Source organism: Oncorhynchus keta, chromosome 3, assembly GCF_023373465.1.
Source record: "Oncorhynchus keta strain PuntledgeMale-10-30-2019 chromosome 3, Oket_V2, whole genome shotgun sequence".
NCBI classification, from domain to species: domain Eukaryota; kingdom Metazoa; phylum Chordata; class Actinopteri; order Salmoniformes; family Salmonidae; genus Oncorhynchus; species Oncorhynchus keta.
In genome coordinates, this window is record NC_068423.1 from 22,581,170 (window position 1) to 22,599,999 (window position 18,830).

Below are 18,830 nucleotides of genomic sequence, written 5' to 3' on the forward strand. Positions count from 1 at the left end.
TCCTCACGTTATCCAACTACATATTCACAGCGATCTTTGTGGCAGAGATGACAGTAAAGGTAAGGATGGACTTAGGGGACCCTATATATTTATTTGATTTCACCTTTATTTAACTTCTTATTGGACGGTAGCGTCCCACCTGTCCAACATCTGTTGAAATTGGCTTAACGGCGAAAGATTATCTGAGGACAGCGCCCTGCATACAAACACATGAATAACATATTTCAACCAGGCAGGTGCGCCACGAAAGTCAGAAATAGCAATATAATAAATGCCTTACCTTTGATTATCTTCTTCTGTTAGTGTAACGGCGTTCGTCTGTTGAATGAAGAGAGTCGGACCGAAACGCAGCGTGTAGGTTACTCATGACTTTAATGAAAGAAAACGCGGTACATGAAATAACTGAATACTAAATACAAAAACAACAGAACGGAATGTGAAACTAATTACAGCCTATCTGGTGACTACTACACAGAGACAGGAACAAACACCCACGAAATACAAAGCGAACTCAGGCTGCCTAAATACGATTCCCAATCAGAGACAACGAATAGCACCTGACTCTAATTGATAATCGCCTCAGGCAGCCAAGCCTAACAACACCCCTAATCAGCCGCAATCCCAAATACTACAAACCCCAATACGAAAACAACATATAAACCCATGTCACACCCTGGCCAACCCAAACATATAACAAAAGCACAAAATACAATGACCAAGGCGTGACAGTTAGCACTCCAAAAGATCCCAGATACATCATAAATGGTCCTTTTTGTTCAATAATGTCCTTGTTTAGATCCATAAAAACTCAGTTTAGCTGGCGAGCTTCAGTCAATAATCCAACCAGTTTCCCTCCATCAAAATGCATACAAAATGAATCCCAAACATTACTAATAAACTTTTCCAAACAAGTCAAACAACGTTTATAATCAAACCTTTACGTACCCTAATACGTAAATAAATAATACAATTCAAGATGGAGAATCGTTATTGTCCTTTCCGGAGAAAAATACCACGTGCTTGGAAACACAACAGCCAAAATGGGAGCCACCTAAAAAAACTCAAATTTCTGGCTCATTTGTCCAAAAACCAGCATAAATCGTTTTTAAAAAATTGTTGACATCTAGTGGAAGCCCTAGGAACTGCAATCTGGGATGATTTTGCTTGATGATAAAAGTGACAGCCATTGAAAACAGTGATAGGCTGAATTGTTTTTTTTGTGATGGTTTGTCCTCGGGGTTTCCCCTGCAATATCAGTTCTGTTATACTCACAGACATTATTTTAACAGTTTTAGAAACTTTAGAGGGTTTTCTATCAACATCTACCAATTATATGCATATCCTAGCTTCAGGCAGTTTACTTTGGGCACACTTTTCATCCAGATGTGAAAATACTGCCCCCTACCCAAGAGAGGTTAACCAGGTAGGCTAGTTGAGAACAAGTTCCGAATTGCAACTGCGACCTGGCCAAGATAAAGCAAAGCAGTTCGACACATACAACAAAACAGAGTTACACATGGAATAAACAAACATCCAATCAATAATACAGTAGAAAAATCTATATACAGTGTGTGCAAATGAGGTAGGATAAGAGAGGTAAGGCAATAAATAGGCCATGGTAGCGAAGTAAATAAAATATAGCAATTACACTGGAATGGTAGAATGTGCAGAAGATTTTTGTCCAAGTAGACGTACTGGGGTGCAAAGAAGCAAGATAAATAAATAAATACAGTATGGTGATGAGGTAGATTGGATGGACTACATACAGATGAGCTATGTACAGGTGCAGTGATCTGTGAGCTGCTCTGACAGTTGGTGCTTTAAGCTAATGAGGGAGGTAAGAGTCTCCAGCTTCAGTGATTTTTGCACTTCGTTCCAGTCATTGGCAGCAGAGAACTGGAAGGAGAGGCAGCCAAAGGAAGAATTGGCTTTGGGGGTGACCAGTGAGATATACCTACTGGAGCACGTGCTACAGGTGGGTGCTGCGATGGTGACCAGATAAGAGCTGAGATAAGACGGGGCTTTACCTAGCAGAGACTTGTAGATGACCTGGAGCCAGTGGGTATGGCGATGAGTATGAAATAAGGGCCAGCCAATGAGAGCATACAGAGCATACCCTACCAAGCGGTAAACCCGTAAACACGCAATGTCCTACCCAGAGAAGGGTAGTCTTCCTGGGCTTGACTCATCACTGTACCTCAGGGCTCTAGTTAAGGCCTTCATCCATCTGGTCTGATCCACATGGCCAGATTAAAGCTCTACTCCCTCTAGGTGATATTAGGACATGTTGGGTAGGAGATGCCCACAGGCAAAGATCAAAGTTTTGTAATCCTACTCTTATTATGACTGCTTATAAACCAATATCCATCAGTGGATTCTGTGTACAATCTGCCCTCAGGTTTATAAATCTGTACTCAGGCTTATCAATCTGCCCTCAGGGTTATCAATCTGCCCTCAGGCTAATCAATCTGCCATCAGGCTTATCAATCTGCCCTCAGGCCTATCAATCTGCCCCCAGGCCTATCAATCTGCCCTCAGGCCTATCAATCTGCCCCCAGGCTTATCAATCTGCCCTCAGGCTTATCAATCTGCCCTCAGGTTTATCAATCTGCCCCCAGGCCTATCAATATGCCCTCAGGCTTATCAATCTGCCCACAGGCTTATCAATCTGCCCCCAGGCTTATCAATCTGCCCACAGGCTTATCAATCTGCCCCCAGGCCTATCAATCTGCCCCCAGGCCTATCTATCTGCCCTCAGGCCTATCAATCTGCCCTCAGGCCTATCAATCTGCCCTCAGGCCTATCTATCTGCCCTCAGGCCTATCTATCTGCCCTCAGGCCTATCAATCTGCCCTCAGGCCTATCAATCTGCCCTCAGGCCCATCAATCTGCCCTCAGGCTTATTTGAATAAATAGAAAGAAAGAGAGAAGGGGGGAGAGAGAGTGAAGGGAGAGAGAGAAGATTGGAAGAGAAGGGGAGAGAGAGAGAGCGAGAAGGGGGGAGAGAAGGGGGGGGGAGAGAGAAATGGGGAGAGAGAGAAGATGAGTACCATTATAGGGTTTCCTAAAAGTCATAATTTAGAGAGAGAGATGAGAAAATAGAGCTTAACAAATACTTCAAGTACCTGAAGTACATAAAATACCTTAGTAGTATTTAGTTTAGATGACAGAAATACCTTAAAGGTCAAACAAAGCCATTTTTATCTAAATATCAAATAATTTCTGGGTAACAATTAACTACCTTACTGTGATTGTTTTCAATTAAAATGGTCAAAAGAAACACAAATAGTTTCTTAGCAAAGAGCCATTTCTTTAAAAATAATTTTGCCAAGACTAGTCTGTGAGTTGTCTGGAAAACTAGTCTGGACAACTGAAAATGTACTGTTATTGGCAGAGAGGTTTGGAACTCTGTGTCTTATTGGTCTATTAACTAATTTACTGCATGGTGATGTCACCAGGAAGGCCAAAACTCCATACCACCAAAACAGGATGAAATTTCAGGTGGTCTTTTCAAACAACTCTTACACTAAAAGGGCATTGTCATCATTTTCACAATTTCACAGTATCATAGTGTGGAAATATATACACTGCATGTGGACACTGCAAAAGTATGTGGACACCTGCTTGTCGAACATCTCATTCCAAAATCATGAGCATGAATACGGAGTTGGTCCCCCCTTTGCTCCACCTTTCTGGAAAGATGTTGGAACGTTGCTGCGTGGACTTGCTTCCATTCAGCCACAAGACCATTAATGAGGTTGGGCACTGATGTTGGGCACTGATGTTGGGCACTGATGTTGGGCACTGATGTTGGGCACTGATGTTGGGCACTGATGTTGGGCACTGATGTTGGGCACTGATGTTGGGCACTGATGTTGGGCACTGATGTTGGGCACTGATGTTGGGCACTGATGTTGGGCACTGATGTTGGGCACTGATGTTGGGCACTGATGTTGGGCACTGAGGTTGGGCACTGATGTTGGGCACTGATGTTGGGCACTGATGTTGGGCACTGATATTGGGCACTGATGTTGGGCACTGATGTTGGGCGATTAGGCCTGACTTGCCGTCTAGGTTCCGATTCATCCCAAAGGTGTTCGATGGGTTTGAGGTCAGGGCTCTGTGCAGGCCAGTCAAGTTCCACTGCACCGATCTCGACAAACTATTTATGTATGGACCTCGCTTTGTGCACGTGGGCATTGTCATGCTGAAACAGGAAAGGCCCTTCCCCAAACGGTTGCCACCATTTTGGAAGCACAGAATCGTCGAGAATGTCATTGTATGCTGTAGTTTTCAGATTTTGGAGCCTAGCCAACCATGAAAAAAGGCCCCAGACAATTTTTCCTCCTCCACCAAACTTTACAGCGGGCACTAGGGGCGCAACTTTGGTTTTAGAGGTGTGGGGGGGGGGGTATGGAAGCTGTAGGTATTGCAACCTCAGCCCCATTTATTGTGGTTCGCCTTTATCAATGGGTTGAAGTGGCGGATGGATATATATTTCCATTTTCAGTGATCAGATTTTCCTGCGCTTTTCGATGAAACGCACGTTCTGTTATAGTCACAGCAGTGATTTAACCAGTTTTATAAACGTCTGAGTGTTTTCTATCCACACATACTGATCATATGCATATCCTATATTCCTGGCATGAGCAGCAGGGCGCTGAGAAATGTTGCGCGATTTTTAACAGAATGTTCGAAAAAGTAGGGGGTAGAAGTAACAGGTTAACAATCCCTTAATTATCCAGAAACGCAGTTGAAGAAAGAGTTAAGAAAATATTTACTAAATAAACAAAAGAAACACAATAAAATAACAATAACGAGACTATATACATACTATATATATTATATACATAACGAGACTACCACTACCAATGTGTGGGTATAGATTATTTGAGGTAATGTGTACATGTAGGTAGGGGTAAAATGACTATGCATAGATAATAAACAGCGAGTAGCAGCAGTGTAAAAAAACAAAGGGGGTCAATGTAAATAGTCCGGGTGGCCATTTGGTTAATTGTCTTGAGTGTAAAAATAAGGAGCCTTTTGGACCTATATTCATCACTCCAGAGGAAGCGTTTCCACTGCTCCAGAGTCCCATGGCGGCAAGCTTTACACCCCTCCAGCCGACGCTTGGCCTTGTGCGTGGTGATCTTAGGCTTGTGTGCCGCTGCTCAGTCATGCGAAAACCACTTCATAACGTTCCTGACGAATGGTTATTGTGCTGACGTTGCTTCCAGAAGCAGTTTGGAGCACGGTGGTGAGTGTTGCAATCGAGGACAGACAATATTTATGTGCTACGCGCTTCAGCACTCAGCGGTTGCATTCTGTGAGCTTGTGTGGTCTACCACTTCGCGCCTGAGCCGTTGTTGCTCCTAGACGTTTCCACTTCAAAATAACAGCACTACGGGTGTAACCGAGGAATCTCTAGCAGGGCAGACATTTGACTAACCGACTTGTTGGAACAGTGGCCTCCTATGACAATGCCATGTTGAAAGTCACTGAGCTCTTCAGTAAAGGCCATTCTCCTGCCAATGTTTGTCTATGGAGATTACATGGCAGTGTGCTCAATTTTATACACCTGTCAGCAATGGGTGTGGCTGAAATAGCCGAATCCACTAATTTTGAAGGGGTGTATAACACTGGAAAATCACATTTCTGAAGGCACTGGGTCTTCAAAACACCGCCCACCTCCAAATGATTGATCTTCAGCTCTACTGTTTTACAGATACAAAGCCTTTAGATACAAAGCCTTTAGATACAAAGCCTTTAGATACAAAGCCTTTAGATACAAAGCCTTTAGATACAAAGCCTTTAGATACAAAGTCTTTAGATACAAAGCCTTTAGATACAAAGCCTTTAGATACAAAGCCTTTAGATACAAAGCCTGTAGCTCAGTTGGTAGAGCATGGCGCTTGTAACGCCAGGGTAGTGGGTTCGATTCCCGGGACCACCCATACGTAGAATGTATGCACACATGACTGTAAGTCGCTTTGGATAAAAGCGTCTGCTAAATGGCATATATTATAAGAAAACAGACTTCCCGTGTGATACCTGAGTAAGTCTCACACACACACACACACATACATACACACACACACACACACTCTTGAATGGGAGCGATCCACGGGAGAACGACAACCCCTTCTCATTACAGGATCGGAAGTTCAAGGCTGACCACGGTATTGTTAACAGAAACCAGAATCCCCAATTGTAGGGAAATATCAGTCTTCATGGTCAATTTTCATGTAAATTAAAACATGTTTCAAAGACAATCATGATACCAATAATTGCTTCTAATTCACCAGATGTATGTCCTTGAACCAAATATGTTTTTAATCACACACAAAAGGTGTTATAAGGATACTCTATTTCCTAATGGTAGCCTGCAGTACCCCGGTTGGCCTTCGACTTGAGTCAGCCAATGAGAGCTGGCAGCACTGAGCAAGCCTGCAGCGTCACTTCCTGAAGTAGCTCAAACTGTGCATATTATGTCTCCATGAGACACCATCTTAAGCTTCAACTTCACTTGGTGTCAATGCGCTATTGACTCTTTACATAGGAATGAATCGCACTCAATACAAAAGCAAGGACATTTGAATAAGGGCTAGACATACTTTAAAATGTGTGTGTGAACTGTAAAGGTTTAAATAGGATGTGTGTGTGTGTGTGTGTGTGTGTGTGTGTGTGTGTGTGTGTGTGTGTGTGTGTGTGTGTGTGTGTGTGTGTGTGTGTGTGTGTGTGTGTGTGTGTGTGTGTGTGTGTGTGTGTGTGTGTGTGTGTGTGTGTGTGTGTGTGTGTGTGTGTGCGCGCGCTATCTCTGATGACTGTATATATGAATGGACAAAGCTATCGTTCACACACACATACACACACATTCATCTCTCTCGTCATCACTGACCGATGAGCTTACAGACACACACACATACCCATCTTTTAATAATATGTCTAGCCAATATTCAAATGTCCTGGCTTTTGAATTGAGTTTCATGGCTTGTGGCAGGGGTGAGGAGGGGTGAGGGCAAGAGAAAGTTCACAGGTGTCACTCACTAAGACCTCTATCTCTATTCTAGGACCCAATGCAACACCAGGGCTCACCCACACAGACGCACACACACACAACACACATGCTCGCACACACAGACAAAGACACAGACACACACATACAAATTTAGGGCAGACCAACGCAACATTTAAATCATGCTCAGGAATAATGGGGCTCGGGGGAGGTTCATTAACGTCGCGCGCAGGAAGTCAGACGTTTGGGCGGAACTCACATAGGAACCAAAGTCTTTGTAACCTCGACACATCTTTGTTTTTCAGGGGGTTGATCATTCTCTAAGTAATACACTGCCTGATTATATATAGATTCATGCCTTTACACTCGGGTGAGGCACAACATCGTATGCAAATGACCCATCCGGCTGCCTAGTTGAGATTCAATTTGTCTCTGTGTGTCATTGTTGTGTCTCAGTCAGTTGTGTAGATTGAAATACAGAATAACATTTTTCAATAACAAAAGTTTGTATCACACTTGTCTTACAGTAGCAGTAAAACGTTTGTATCACACTTGTCTTACAGTAGCAGTAAAACGTTTGTATCACACTTGTCTTACAGTAGCAGTAAAACGTTTGTATCACACTTGTCTTACAGTAGCAGTAAAACGTTTGTATCACACTTGTCTTACAGTAGCAGTAAAACGTTTGTATCACACTTGTCTTACAGTAGCAGTAAAACGTTTGTATCACACTTGTCTTACAGTAGCAGTAAAACGTTTGTATCACACTTGTCTTACAGTAGCAGTAAAACGTTTGTATCACACTTGTCTTACAGTAGCAGTAAAACGTTTGTATCACACTTGTCTTACGGTAGCAGTAAAAAGTTTGTATCACACTTGTCTTACAGTAGCAGTAAAAGTTTGTATCACACTTGTCTTACAGTAGCAGTAAAACGTTTGTATCACACTTGTCTTACAGTAGCAGTAAAACGTTTGTATCACACTTGTCTTACAGTAGCAGTAAAACGTTTGTATCACACTTGTCTTACAGTAGCAGTAAAACGTTTGTATCACACTTGTCTTACAGTGTAAAACGTTTGTATCACACTTGGTAGCAGTAAAACGTTTGTATCACACTTGTCTTACGGTAGCAGTAAAAAGTTTGTATCACACTTGTCTTACAGTAGCAGTAAAACGTTTGTATCACACTTGTCTTACAGTAGCAGTAAAACGTTTGTATCACACTTGTCTTACGGTAGCAGTAAAAAGTTTGTATCACACTTGTCTTACAGTAGCAGTAAAAGTTTGTATCACACTTGTCTTACAGTAGCAGTAAAACGTTTGTATCACACTTGTCTTACAGTAGCAGTAAAACGTTTGTATCACACTTGTCTTACAGTAGCAGTAAAACGTTTGTATCACACTTGTCTTACAGTTAAAACGTTTGTATCACACTTGTCTTACGGTAGCAGTAAAACGTTTGTATCACACTTGTCTTACAGTAGCAGTAAAACGTTTGTATCACACTTGTCTTACAGTAGCAGTAAAACGTTTGTATCACACTTGTCTTACAGTAGCAGTAAAACGTTTGTATCACACTTGTCTTACAGTAGCAGTAAAACGTTTGTATCACACTTGTCTTACAGTAGCAGTAAAACGTTTGTATCACACTTGTCTTACAGTAGCAGTAAAACGTTTGTATCACACTTGTCTTACGGTAGCAGTAAAACGTTTGTATCACACTTGTCTTACAGTAGCAGTAAAACGTTTGTATCACACTTGTCTTACAGTAGCAGTAAAACGTTTGTATCACACTTGTCTTACGGTAGCAGTAAAAAGTTTGTATCACACTTGTCTTACAGTAGCAGTAAAAAGTTTGTAATTTGTCTTACAGTAGCAGTAAAACGTTTGTATCACACTTGTCTTACAGTAACAGTAAAACGTTTGTATCACACTTGTCTTACAGTAGCAGTAAAACGTTTGGACACACTTGTCTTACAGTAGCAGTAAAACGTTTGTATCACACTTGTCTTACAGTAGCAGTAAAACGTTTGTATCACACTTGTCTTACAGTAGCAGTAAAACGTTTGGACACACTTGTCTTACAGTAGCAGTAAAACGTTTGTATCACACTTGTCTTACAGTAGCAGTAAAACGTTTGTATCACACTTGTCTTACAGTAGCAGTAAAACGTTTGTATCACACTTGTCTTACAGTAGCAGTAAAACGTTTGTATCACACTTGTCTTACAGTAGCAGTAAAACGTTTGTATTTGTCTTACAGTAGCAGTAAAACGTTTGTATCACACTTGTCTTACAGTAGCAGTAAAACGTTTGTATCACACTTGTCTTACAGTAGCAGTAAAACGTTTGTATCACACTTGTCTTACAGTAGCAGTAAAACGTTTGTATCACACTTGTGTAGCAGTAAAAGTTTGTATCACACTTGTCTTACAGTAGCAGTAAAACGTTTGTATCACACTTGTCTTACAGTAGCAGTAAAACGTTTGTATCACACTTGTCTTACGGTAGCAGTAAAACGTTTGTATCACACTTGTCTTACAGTAGCAGTAAAACGTTTGTATCACACTTGTCTTACAGTAGCAGTAAAACGTTTGTATCACACTTGTCTTACAGTAGCAGTAAAACGTTTGTATCACACTTGTCTTACAGTAACAGTAAAACGTTTGTATCACACTTGTCTTACGGTAGCAGTAAAACGTTTGTATCACACTTGTCTTACAGTAGCAGTAAAACGTTTGTATCACACTTGTCTTACAGTAGCAGTAAAACGTTTGTATCACACTTGTCTTACAGTAGCAGTAAAACGTTTGTATCACACTTGTCTTACAGTAGCAGTAAAACGTTTGTATCACACTTGTCTTACAGTAGCAGTAAAACGTTTGTACACACTTGTCTTACAGTAGCAGTAAAACGTTTGTATCACACTTGTCTTACAGTAGCAGTAAAACGTTTGGACACCTACTCATTCCAGGGTTTAAAAAAAGGTTTACTATGCAAATGTGTAAGGGTGGCTACTGTTAAAGAATCTCAAATATAAAATGTATTTTTCATAGTGTTGATGTCTTCACTATTACTTTACAATGTAGAAAATAGTCATAAAAAAAATAAAACCCTTGAATGAGTAGGTCTATCCAAACTTTTGACTGGTACTGTATGTGTTTATTAGCTTTGGCAAAAGCAGCAGCTACTCTTCCTGGGGTCCAGCTACTCTTCCTGGGGTCCAGCTACTCTTCCTGGGGTCCACAAAAAACACAAAACATTAAAATAGGACAAGTAACAAAACACTGATCGACAAAGTCACACACATTTGAAATATGACATACAAACAACAACTCAAAAATCATACTTGCGTGTGTTTGTGCGTGTCTCCTCACAGTCCTCCCGTTCCATGAGACGTTGTTTAATCCATTTTATAAAGGACATTTTGCTGTAAGCTTAAGTAATTGTATTTGGAAGGGTGTTCCATGCGATCTTGGCTCTGTATAATATTGTGCTTTGCCGTGAATTGTTTGGGGACTTGTGATCTGTGAAAAGACCCCTGGTGGCTTTTCTTTATTGGTGTCTGAGCTGAATGTTATTTGATTATGCAGACAATCTGGAATTTTATTCACTGTAATATTTCTCATAAAAACTAGAAGATTCAGTTAATCTCTCATCAACCCTCGTCCAGTAAAGGCTGACATGATGTCAGTTCTGTGCGTGCAATTTAAGGGAAAGGTGTGCTGCTGTTTTGAGTCCGGTGCAGCTTTGCTTGGTCTTTCTTCACTGTACCTGACTATATTACCGGACAGTAATCAAGATGGGACAAGACCAGAGTGTGAACAAATAGTACAGTTGATTTTAGTGTCAAAAACACAGAACATATTTTTTATAACAGACATACCCCTCTCCATCTTCACAACAAGTTTGTCAATATGACTTGACCATGATAACTGACCATCCAAAGTTACTCCTGGGAGTTCAACTTCTTCAACTTGTTCAATGGTCACACCAACTCCAGTTGAGGTTTATGTCTTAGAGAATGTTTTGAACCAAATACAACACTTTTAGTTTTAGTTGTTTAAGACCAGTTTACTATTAATCACCATTGCTGACTGTAACTCCTTATTTAGACTTTCAGTGAGCTCACTGGCTTTGGGTGCTGACATGTACACACTGGAGAGTGTGGAATCATTTGCATACATAATCATTATTGCTTTGTGTAACACCAGTGGCAAATCATTTGTAAAGATAGAGAAGAAAAGAGTCCCAAGGTACTGCCCTGATGTACACCGCACTGTACATAGCTGCTGTTAGAGAAGCTTCCATTTAAGAACACGCTCTGGATTCTATTGGATAAATAACTCTTCAACCATGTGATGGCAGGTGATGCAAACCATAGCAAGTGAGTTTCTTCAATAAAAATTTATGAGCAATAACATCAAAGACTGCACTGACATTTAATAATACAGCTCCAACTGTCATCATTTAAAAAAAATGTTTTGTCATCTGCGTCGGTGGAGTATAAGTTGATTGCCCTTCACTACACAGAGTACAGAAAACATGACATAGACTGACCGGGTGAAACCAGGTGAAAGCTATGAACCTTTATTGATGTCACTTGTTAAATCTACTTCTATCAGTGTAGATGAAGGGTAGGAGACAGGTGAACCTTTTAGTGCAGTGGGCTAAATCAGGGCCACACAGAGTGTTTCTTGGTAGTCTTAAAGAAATCTATTGTGACACAAAAGTATACGCCTCACACACATTGTTACAGGCTTAGAAAAAAGAATACACCTGTACCATGTCAGATATACAGTTGAAATCTATTCTATTTTGAGTTTGCATCCCAATATTACACTTTATATACATCACAGAAGACTGAAATATAACAAAACCATTTGATATAGAAACACCAGATTTTGGCGGCTTTTTTGAAGTACAGTTTATTAATTATGAAATTATTACAATTTTTAATGACATTCCACCCATGAGGCCAGTAGGTCATTTGACTGAAGGAAACGGCTAAAGAAAGATTTTTAAGCATGAGACAATTGACACATGGATTGTGTGTGTTTGCCATTCAGAGGGTGAATGGGAGACAAAATATTTAAGTGCCTTTTAAAGGGGTACGTGCCGGGCACACTGGTTTTAGTGCTTTAAATACTGCAACGCTACTGGGTTTATCACGCTCAACAGTTTCCCGCGTGTATTAAGAATGGTCCAGCAAAGGACATCCAGCCGACTTCACAAAACTGTGGAACGCATTGGAGTCAACATGGATCAGCATCCCTGTGGAAAGCTTTCGACACCTTGTAGAGTCCATGCACCAAGGAATTGAGGCTGTTCGTAGGAAAAAAATGGGGACAACTCAATATTAGAAAGGTGTTCTTAACGTTTTGTACACTTAGTATATATACAGTACCAGTCAAAAGTTTGGAAACACCCACTCATTCAAGAGTTTGTCGACTCTATTATTGTAGAATAATAGGGAAGACATCAAAACTGTAAAACTATAAAATAACACATATGGAATCATGTAGTAACCAAAAGGTGTTAAACAAATCAAAATATATTTGAGAATCTTCAAAGTAGCCACCCTTTTGCCTTGATGAAAGCTTTGCACACTCTTGGCATTCTCAACCAGCTTCATGAGGTATTTAAATTAACAGGTGTGTATTGTTAAGAGTTAATTTGTGGAATTTCTTTCCTTAATGCATTTGAGCCAATCAGTTGTGTTGTGACAAGGTATTGTTGGCATTCCAATGCTTTGCCCCTGACCTGTACACAACAGCAAAAGAGAACCGTTGAAGGGACAAGAAACACCTGGTGACCTGATGGTTTGTGTCCTTTCCCCTGGCCATCCACATCAGGGGAGCATGGTCTGTGACCAGGGGGAAGTGGGTGCCAAACAGGTACAGTGGGGCAAAAAAATATTTAGTCAGCCATCAATTGTGCAAGTTCTCCCACTTAAAAATATGAGAGAGGCCTGTAATTTTCATCATATGTACACTTCAACTATGACAGACAAAATGAGAAAAAAAATCCAGAAAATCACATTTTATGAATTTATTTGCAAATTATGGTGGAAAATAAGTATTATTTCCATATATGTTATTTCATAGTTAATTATTCCAAAATGTAGAAAATAAATTGTGGGGAAAAAAATGGCATCCTATCTGAACAGTGATAAACATATTCTGTAGAAAGTATGTTATAAAAGGCCCCAAATTTTCCACACCCTGCTTAAAACATTTCCACGTGTGTAAATCCTAAAAACACATATTCTCAACTGTACGCTACGCAAATGCGATTATAGATGCATGCGATGTGTATAAATAAATAAAACATGTTGCAGGCTGTATTCAAAACTGTCAAAGAAACCTGGCAGCTAGTCTACCTACCGTGCCAAGCAACATCTGTCCAGACTTTAGGGTTTGGCAGTATCCCAGGACAGATAGCAGTGGTTCCAGCAACTGAGGCTAACTGCTTCGCGGCTAAACAGGTAGGCTAGTAGACAAACGTTTCTTCAACTAAACATTTTTTTTGAAAACAACAAACCGAGCTCAGCATATTTTTCATTATTTATTTAACCAGGGAAAAATACATTGAGACTTAGGTCTCATTTCCAAATGTGCCCTGGGAACAATACAGGAAATACAATTATACACAATGTAAAACACAAAATTAAATAGCAAATATTATATACACAATAAACAATCAAACAAAACAGACACATTTATCAATATAAAAACACCTTTCTCCTAAACTGAGACAACAACACATCCAAATGAAAGGTCACTTGGAGATGATTCCACAGGACAGGGGTCTGGTAGGAAGAGGTGTCCAGTGTTAACCAACCCTGTGATCTAGTGTTGTAATTCCAGTTTCTATATTTGGTCAGTGATGTTAAGTAAATTGGTACTGATGACCTCATTTACTCATTTGCTTTCACCGTATGTGTTTGTATTGTTGTCTTTATTGTTTACCTGTTTGTATGTGAATGGAAGTGTAGACTATATGGCTTTAATGCCAGTGTCTGTGGTTATTCTCAGGTGGCTGCGCTGGGCTGGTTGTTTGGTGATAAGGCCTACCTGAGGAGTAGCTGGAACCTTCTTGACGGTTTGCTGGTGATGATCTCAGCCATAGACATCCTTGTCTCATTGGTGTCCAACAGCAGCCCCAAGATACTGGGTATGCTCCGGGTGCTGCGCCTGTTACGGACACTCAGGCCACTACGGTGAGTTGTATATATACACACACACATGCTTGAGCACACACACGCTGGCACACACACACGCGCGCACATGACCAATGCACGGATGCACACAAACACACTCATACACACACACAAACACACGCATTGGAACACACACACGTGCAGGCCTCCTCACTAATATACCTTTTTCCAAAACAGTATATCTACCAGACTTACAGTGTGACTTTCCCCACTTCCAGTGTACTGTACCAACGTCACATATCTCCCACTAGGGAGGCCTGGAACAGCTGAAGCTACTTACAGCAGTGTGTGAATGGTAGTCTGTGGTTTTTAACCGTGGAATAAAGGAACTCACTTTAAAATGGGGAAAACTATTTATTGACTTTCTCTATCGGTGTGTCTTCTTTCTCTGAGAATGGTTCATGAGGTGCAGAAGAGCAGTGTGTGTGTTGGGCATGTTGGTGTGTTTGTGCGTGAGTGTGCGCATGTGTGTGTGTGTGAGTTTGTGTGAAAGGGAAGACTCAACAATGTTTCTGATGAGTTACATTGTCTCTATGATATATGGCCTGTCTGTGTGTTTGTTGTCATGCTGCTCAGTGTGAGCGTGTGTGTTTGTTCTTCCCTTGCCTCTTGTCTCTCCTCTCGTGAAGCTCTACCGACCTGCACTCAAATATTTATTAGCATCTCTGGAAAGCACAAAAATCTAATAGGAATTTTTCCTGCCCGATTTACCCACAAAACGCTGTGGGATAACCACTTCAATCTCCTACCTGACCCCTCTCAAATATGACCCCTGACCTCTAGTGAAATGGAATCTACTATTCCTGTCTTCAGACTAGGATTGCTTTTATCGTGTGTGTGTGTGTGTGTGTGTGTGTGTGTGTGTGTGTGTGTGTGTGTGTGTGTGTGTGTGTGTGTGTGTGTGTGTGTGTGTGTGTGTGTGTGTGTGTGTGTGTGTGTGTGTGTGTTTGTCCCCAGCAATATAAACCCATCAGATGAACATAAATCAAAAGTCCAACTAATTTTATTTGATAGAGTTTGTACAGCTGATGTGGGTTCATGTACTGTCTATGGGGCTTAAGTACTGTCTATGGGGTTTATGTACTGTCTAGGGGGTTATGTATTGTCTATGGGGTTTATGTACTGTCTATGGGGCTTAAGTACTGTCTATGGGGTTGATGTACTGTCTATGGGGTTGATGTACTGTCTAGGGGGTTTATTTACTGTCTATGGGATTTATGTACTGTCTATGGGGTTGATGTACTGTCTATGGGGTTTATGTACTGTCTATGGGGTTGATGTACTGTCTCTGGGGTTGATGTCTGTCTCTGGGGTTTATGTACTGTCTCTGGGGTTTATGTACTGTCTCTGGGGTTTATGTACTGTCTCTGGGGTTTATGTACTGTCTCTGGGGTTTATGTACTGTCTCTGGGGTTGATGTACTGTCTATGGGGTTGATGTCTGTCTATGGGGTTTATGTACTGTCTATGGGGTTGATGTCTGTCTCTGGGGTTTATGTACTTTCTCTGGGGTTGATGTACTGTCTCTGGGGTTTATGTACTGTCTCTGGGGTTTATGTACTGTCTCTGGGGTTTATGTACTGTCTCTGGGGTTTATGTACTGTCTCTGGGGTTTATGTACTGTCTCTGGGGTTTATGTACTGTCTCTGGGGTTGATGTACTGTCTATGGGGTTGATGTCTGTCTCTGGGGTTTATGTACTGTCTCTGGGGTTTATGTACTGTCTATGGGGTTGATGTCTGTCTCTGGGGTTTATGTACTGTCTCTGTGGTTGATGTACTGTCTATGGGGTTGATGTCTGTCTCTGGGGTTTATGTACTGTCTCTGGGGTTGATGTACTGTCTATGGGGTTGATGTCTGTCTCTGGGGTTTATGTACTGTCTCTGGGGTTTATGTACTGTCTCTGGGGTTTATGTACAGTCTATGGGGTTGATGTCTGTCTATGGGGTTTATGTACTGTCTCTGGGGTTGATGTACTGTCTATGGGGTTGATGTCTGTCTCTGAGGTTTATGTACTGTCTCTGGGGTTTATGTACTGTCTATGGGGTTGATGTCTGTCTCTGGGGTTTATGTACTGTCTCTGGGGTTGATGTACTGTCTATGGGGTTGATGTCTGTCTCTGGGGTTTATGTACTGTCTATGGGGTTGATGTCTGTCTCTGGGGTTTATGTACTGTCTATGGGGTTGATGTACTGTCTATGGGGTTGATGTCTGTCTCTGAGGTTTATGTACTGTCTCTGGGGTTTATGTACTGTCTATGGGGTTGATGTCTGTCTCTGGGGTTGATGTCTGTCTCTGGGGTTGATGTCTGTCTCTGGGGTTTATGTACTGTCTCTGGGGTTGATGTCTGTCTATGGGGTTTATGTACTGTCTATGGGGTTTATGTACTGTCTATGGGGTTTATGTACTGTCTCTGGGGTTTATGTACTGTCTATGGGGTTGATGTCTGTCTCTGGGGTTGATGTCTGTCTCTGGGGTTTATGTACTGTCTATGGGGTTTATGTACTGTCTATGGGGTTTATATACTGTCTCTGGGGTTTATGTCTGTCTCTGGGGTTTATGTACTGTCTCTGGGGTTTATGTACTGTCTCTGGGGTTTATGTACTGTCTCTGGGGTTTATGTACTGTCTCTGGGGTTTATGTACTGTCTCTGGGGTTTATGTACTGTCTCTGGGGTTTATGTACTGTCTCTGGGGTGTATGTACTGTCTATGGGGTTGATGTACTGTCTCTGGGGTTTATGTACTGTCTATGGGGTTGATGTACTGTCTATGGGGTTGATGTACTGTCTCTGGGGTTTATGTACTGTCTATGGGGTTGATGTACTGTCTCTGGGGTTTATGTACTGTCTCTGGGGTTTATGTACTGTCTCTGGGGTTTATGTACTGTCTCTGGGGTTTATGTACTGTCTATGGGGTTGATGTACTGTCTCTGGGGTTTATGTACTGTCTATGGGGTTTATGTACTGTCTCTGGGGTTTATGTACTGTACTGTCTCTGGGGTTTATGTACTGTCTCTGGGGTTTATGTACTGTCTATGGGGTTTATGTACTGTCTCTGGGGTTTATGTACTGAAGGAAAGAGAGAGACATCACGGGAAGAGGGGAACACTAACAAAAGGGTTCCTCAAGGGTTTGGGAAGGCTAATGGTTCTATATGGAGCCATAATGACTCAAATAACCTTTTGAGCACTTTTGAGCTCTTCAATGGTTCTTTATAGTTCACAAGTTAGTTCACAGTTTATTTAATCTGTTGTGTCATGCTATTACATGTTATATATAACTATGGCTGGTGATGATGTCTTGTGAAAGACTCATGTATGGCCTTGTGTCATTTAAGAAGTGTTGTCTAAATCAGTCAGTGGTTCTCATTTCCCTCCTCGGGAACCCCCAGCTGTTCCAGAGGTAGTTCACTGGATTCAACTTGTCAATTAATTTAATAATAACACATATTGAATAAAAATATACATATATATATTGTATGGCTAATAAGAAATATATATTACATGGCTAATCAGAAATATATATTACATGGCTAATCAGAAATATATATTACATGGCTAATCAGAAATATATATTACATGGCTAATAAGAAATATATATTACATGGCTAATCAGAAATATATATTACATGGCTAATCAGAAATATATATTACATGGCTAATCAGAAATATATATTACATGGCTAATCAGAAATATATATTACATGGCTAATAAGAAATATATATTACATGGCTAATCAGAAATATATATTACATGGCTAATCAGAAATATATATTACATGGCTAATCAGAAATATATATTACATGGCTAATAAGAAATATATATTACATGGCTAATCAGAAATATATATTACATGGCTAATCATCAGAATTATATATTACATGGCTAATCAGAAATATATATTACATGGCTAATCAGAAATATATATTACATGGCTACTCAGAAATATATATTACATGGCTAATCAGAAATATATATTACATGGCTAATCATCAGAAATATATATTACATGGCTAATCAGAAATATATATTACATGGCTAATCATCAGAAATATATATTGTCACGTTCTGACCTTTATTTTCTGTGTTTTGTATTTAGTTAGTATGGTCAGGGCGTGAGTTGGGTGGGCAGTCTATGTTTGTTTTTCTAGGTTTTGGGAATTTCTATGTTTCGGCCTAGTATGGTTCTCAATCAGAGGCAGGTGTCATTAGTTGTCTCTGATTGAGAATCATACTTAGGTAGCCTGGGTTTCACTGTGTGTTTGTGGGTGATTGTTCCTGTCTCTGTGTGTGCACCAGATAGGACTGTTTTGAGTTTTCACATTTTCTTGTTTTTGTTAGTTTGTTCATGTGTACCTTAACGTATTAAAAAGTACCATGGACAATTACCACGCCGCGTATTGGTCCTCTGATCCGTTTCGCCTCTCCTCTTCGGAGGAGGAAATTCATTACATATATTACATGGCTAATCATCAGAAATATATATTACATGGCTCATCATCAGAAATATATATTAAATGGCTAATCATCAGAAATATATATTACATGGCTCATCATCAGAAATATATATTACATGGCTAATCAGAAATATATATT

The 18,830-nt window shown here is 40.6% G+C and overlaps 1 pseudogene; it reads left to right on the forward strand.

Moving 5' to 3' along the window:
- The window catches only part of LOC118375223 (voltage-dependent T-type calcium channel subunit alpha-1G-like), a 346,606-nt pseudogene that overhangs the window by 236,050 nt on the left and 91,726 nt on the right, over positions 1-18,830 (forward strand).